We start from the raw sequence: 6,313 nt of genomic DNA on the forward strand, positions 1-6,313 counted from the left end.
CATGTTCATGTATTTAAATATTGAAATACATTTGACATAGTTGTCGGCAGTAAGCGTTTGAAAATGACACATTTGAGGGTCACCAGGTTTGTTTGTCATACTGGTCATAAAACCCTCATGGAAGAAATTTCAAATTGATTACATTTAGTTTGACTGTATGAATCGTTTGTAGAATATTGCAGTTCATTGAATCATCAATGCTTTTTAAACACACTGCAGACAGATGTTGAATGATGGGGGATTTTGAAAATGTCGTACGTCACCGTCTTAAAAGTTAAAAGTACATTTTGAAAACGGAGCACAGGAATGAAAGTATAATGAACCAAAACAAAGTATGATGATTCAGATAAGCCACCATGGTTTTGGGTTCTCTCTTCAAAGTGTCATGGTTGGTGGAAAATATGGAAAATAAGCAAACTGTTATTCAATGTGAGATTTGTTAAAACTATATTTTTATTAAACATGTAGTTGTAGCATCAGGTCAGCATATGTAATGAAAATGGCCACGTACTGGTCGCAATCCCAGAATAAACTGGTCGCACTTCAGAATAAGCTCTTTCAAACGTCAAATACACTTTTTTTTAAATTAAACGTTACAGAGTAAATTCATAACTGCAATGCAGTCAGACCGATGACGCAAATGCACGGTATATATCTATACCTAGGCACTATTACGAATATTAGGGTTGTTCAAGATATTTCACAAAACGGCAACTGTCTGATTAATTTGTTAGAGAAGGATACATTACAACCTTTTAATATAATGTAAGATTAAAAAGGAGATATGAAAAAATACACAGCCATATAAGGTGACGCTCTACAGTTTCATATTTCTCATAGAGATCGATTTTAAAATAAACGAATTACCCAGATTTTCTGACTCTTTATCCAGGCTAATTCCAAAAGACCTTCTATATCTTAGGCGCTGTTAAAACAACTTTTAATTCCATTTATTTGGTGTAAGATTGGTGGATTTAATTTGGTTTATAGAGAAATATACATCTTAGTCTTACATCGGATGTGCAGCAATAAAAAGCTGCTAACTGCTTGGATTTCAGTTTCTGAACTTCAGAGGATAAATGAATAAAGGCACCGATAACACTTGCTCAAGAATAATTATTGTATATATTGTATAGTGTATTGATCGTACTTTCAGAAGCGTGTATTGTCTATTGTAGCAAAATTATTTTACCACTATTTTCATTACTGCTAAGGATACAATAATTCAGGCTAATTGTCTGAGACAGAGTAACCATTATGGTTAGCGGTATGTTTAAAAAATGTAAAATTTTCTGAGTGCAATATGCATAGAAATGTCAACCACATTAAATGAAGTAGATACTAACTGTAGATCACCGAGTTCCGAGTTGGGGGAAAGAACTCGTTTGTTTACGGCATACTAACATACATTTGGGCCTGACGGTCTTCAAATTCCAACGCCGTTTCTTACAAATTCTTTTCACCCGCTCCGAACAAAAGCATATGTAGTTTTGTCTACTAATATAATTTATGGAGTAACTGTATGGTATAATTCTAATATGCGTAACATAAGTTAAGATAGATCACAAATGTTATAAGCAATATATAATAGCTTGTGGGCAACTTCGAGAGTATCATTTAATGTTTTTCGTTATCAAAAGTGCACTTTCTGAGGGTAACAGTGGTATTTATAAAGAAAACGTCTTTAAGCCGTTACTTCTACGTGCCGGAGATACTCTTGTATTATTGGCATATGCAGGAAGTGAAACTCAACGGTTATTTGATAGATTTCTCCGCCGCAAATCCACAGGCTTATCTCAAACGTGTTGAGATTAACTAAACACCCTCAAACGGGTGGCTTTTCAGGTCCTACTGTTAGTGACCTTTAAACATTCAGTTGTTGAATATTTAAGCACACTTCTTTAAAGCCATTTCTCTCAGTTACTCAGTCCCAAGGTAACAGTCCTGTAGTCATGAACTTGTACGTTATTAAATTACACACAAATAACAAGTCATATTGATAATAATCGCATAGTCATCAATGCATTAGTCAATATATTGCAGGAAAGGGACCCATAGAGGAATAAATCAATTGGTAAGATTAATTAAACATACATCAGAATATATCATGATACTTGTTTATACATGCACTTCTGATCGGTCTGTGTATCAAAAGATAAGAACAATATGAAATTGTTAATAAACAAAGATATCGGAGTATACCGTGATGATATATGTTTGTATACGTACTAAACGTTTTGGTATCAAAAGATTAACCCGAGTTGAAATCACTTGGTTGGAAATCTCTAAGGAATACAAATTTATGAACTTTGAGAACGCCGCTAATATAACTCAGTAGTTATCTTTATGGTATAATCTGAATCTTGGTAACATGAGTACCAAGCTACAACAACATCGAGTTTATAATGTGATGCCATTCATTGTCCATTACATTGCTAAATGGGACTATATTTTATTAAACTTTCTGAGGATAGCTGTGTTATGTATAGAAAAGAGGTGCTTTAGCTGTTGGTTGTACTTTAGACAGATGATCTTTCATTGCTGTCTCAGTTGAAATACAACGTGTATTAAGTAGACTTATCCAATGACATACCTATTAGAAACTTAAGTTAAATCTTGATAAAACTGAGGCAATGGTTTCCAGCAAGGACGGATACTTTAGGTTGGCTCGTATTACAAGAAATTGGTAGTTTTATTCTGATAAAGATGAGTTTATTTAAAATTTGAGCATTAAACGTTTTCTCAGTTTGTCTTATTCCTCTGACGTATGTGGTTGTAGTGAAGTTCATGATGCAGAAAGAGTGCGTGATAATATTTGCAAGTATGGTAAAGGTGTTGGTGAGGCATGATATTACCAAGGAGTGGGGAACTAGGAGGCTTTTATCCATATATTAAGCTGTAGATGTAACGTAATATACACAAAACGGACATACAGAGGAGAATAGTACAGACATACTGAGTTTGTTCTATTCAAAATGGAAAAAAGAAAACAATTATAAAAACTATATGTTCATGAACCACCTGTTGTACTTGTTATGCTCACATCTTATTTGTTTCGTATTTGTGCATTCAATTTTACCTGTCATCTGTCCGCACCAGATATGACATTGAATTAAAGATTTTGTAATTTAAATGGTGTAACGTAAGTCAGACGCTTCTAATATAAGATTTTCTATTAAGATTCTGTTGACAAATCGTAAATGCCAACCTTAGTAGGAATCCCAGGAGTGATCCCATATGTAGGTATTAAGAAATTATGTTTACTAATGCATTTATTGAGCACCCATTGATACGGATGCTGAATCTGTATTTCCCTAATGCACACTCAGACTGGTTCTATTTATATGTTTCATCGACGCCCGATTGACACTGTTGTCAATATTGTTAGACGTACTGACTTGAACATGATTATAAATGTCCCAATTCGTTTGGATTCCATCCACGCTATGCTAAAATATTTGGTGAAAGCAAATGTTTGATATTGATGCCATTGGCATATCCATACGCCATATGAAACAATTTCTTTCCACCGCCTTGGCACAAAACAAGCACGTAGGTGTGTGCATGTATTGCGTTGCACTTTTGTTTCATTATTACACGTTTTGTGTGATATTTGTTAACTCATTAGAGTTTTATTCCAGATGAAAAATTGACACGGTTTTAAAGACGAATGTTAAATGCAAAGGCCTATACATAGTTTTCCACTCATGATCTTAATGTACGTTCTGAAATTGTATGCTTTATAATATTATATATTCATCTCATAATCTAACTCGCATTCAAATAATTTTTGATAATATACAGTTTGAACAAATATAGTATGATATTTTGTTTAAATGACGACAATCAAGTGCAGATAATCCCCAGTGACACCTCTAAAATGTTATATGAGACCTGACTGGTGATCATTGGGAACACATACTAATTTACTAAATGTTTGTCTTTCTTCTAAGAACACTTCAGAAGTTACAGCATTCTTATTTCAAATATTTTCGAAGTAATGAGGTGATCATTCGGCAAATCTAAGTAAGACCTGAATTCTAACAAACTTAATTTCTTCAATGAGTTTGGAGAAAAATTCTAAACATGCAGAGAGATAACTACATTACATATCTAACAAACGATCTCTTTAAAGATATTGCAGAAATATCGATCGAAATTAATGTTATGTCTGAGAAAAGAGATCAGATCCGAAATTATCAGGCTTACAGGATAAAGTTATGCATAGTTTAAAAACGAACAAAACATATTCTAACTAGGGCACGATCCACAATGCATCTGTTCCTCCCGATTGCTAAATCCGTATTAATTGTATCAACATATCTTTTGATACTAGTACTGTCGTCGAAATGAACTTGGTGAGAAGAGACAAAAAGATATTTTTCGTCTGGAAAATGTGATCCTCGAAACAGATGTTCACATAGACTTGAGGGTATCTTTTTATATATAACGAGGGAGGATGACACCTTGAATTTTCTCATTTCAAGAATAATACACGTGATCTCGTTTGAAATTTATACTTTTTCAACAAGGATTTCGTTTTCACTTTGTTCGTTGACTTTGTTGTATTTTCTAATGATCTCTCATAAAAGTTCCCATTCTGGTTTATCAATTTTCTGTTTCGGCTCCAGCAAAAAAAGATGCCGTATACACACACACACACACACACACACACATATATATATATGATTTATACAAATAGATAGATAGATAGATATATATGTATACTCATATACATATATATAGATATATATATCTATATGTATACATATAGATATTTACAGATATACACTTATATACATATACGTATACTATACGTATACGTATACATATCGATGTATAGATATGCATATACGTATATATATATATATATATATATATATATATATATATATATATATATATATATATATATATATATATATATATATATATATATATATATATATATATATATATATAAGTCATTCTAAGGTCGGTTGGACCATGTTGGGCTTGTTTGATTTGATAGATTTGTTTGTGGTTGAACTAAACAAGCCGTTTCGTCCATTTTAAAGTAGTGATGATAAAAAATAAACCATGTGGACGAGTTCTTTGAGTCGCAAATCAAACTATCAAACAAGTAAATAAAAGAACGTGATATTCACATATGAATATGAGAGTCACTGTAATTGAAAGTACCATTCTGATGATTTAAGCAGTTATTCAGGATAAATATTCGTAACTATTTGCATATAGAATGCTTCAGACTATGACCAGTGCTCTCCAGAGTGTAGAAACAAACATACAAAAGCATATTGAGTGCAAGTAATATCGCATATCTATGAGAGATATGCCATTTAAGAAGTCGGGTAAAACAACAAATTCGAGCAAAACGAAGGTTTTGATAGAAAACAAACGGTATCAAAGCCAACAGGCCAAGTAGAATTATTTCCGCTCGCTAAATTGAGTGTCACACACAAGAAACTTTGCAATTTTCCCCGCTTAAATATTCATCAGATTGCTATAAGAGAAAAGAGAGTTAACACAATAAGGAAATGGACGAAGAAGGAGAGGTCTTCAAAAAATGAAGAACCCCTGCCCACCAAGAAATCCAGACCACCAGAAGAAAGTGACAGAAGAACCCGTGTCGCTAAAGAATTTCAAAAGGAGAGGCAAGAAGTAGAAGAAGAAAAAGTACTTGTTTTGTGAAATTTCATTGTGGTTTTCAAAAAGGAGTAGTTATTATTTAGTATGAAAAAAAAGACGCACTCACACACGCACACCATTCCATAAGGGTAAGGGTTTCTAATACTGTAAATATGTATATAATAGAGCAGATGGTGTGATGGATAATATGTTTGTGCGATTTCATCTCCTCTCTTCCTCAACACACTCTCCAAAAATGTTTTGGCTGAAGTTCACGCTATCTATCTTGAAGACAACATGATTGTTTCATATCTAACAACATCTGCATCAACCGCAGAGAGAGATTGAAAGGGTGAGAGAAAGAAATGGTAAAACGGATATGGCGACAGACTAACCAAGAGCCATTGAGTATGTTTAATTTAAACAGTTCATGCCCCAATGATTGCCATGTCTTTGCATGTGTTGTTGATAAATGTTTCTCAAATAATGTTTGATACACGAATGTTAATGCACACATATGATGTGGTGTCCAAAATGAAAAGCATCTTCTCATCTTGTGAAATCATTTCTTCTAACGTTACTTTTATAAGAATTAAATCTTGAACCTAATAATTGACTGATTGAATATAGCGTTAACAATATGCCGGACGAATATACATATGGATAGATTAACCAACGTACGCAC

Source organism: Sinohyriopsis cumingii, chromosome 8, assembly GCF_028554795.1.
Source record: "Sinohyriopsis cumingii isolate HCF-2022 chromosome 8, ASM2855479v2, whole genome shotgun sequence".
NCBI classification, from domain to species: Eukaryota; Metazoa; Mollusca; class Bivalvia; order Unionida; family Unionidae; genus Sinohyriopsis; species Sinohyriopsis cumingii.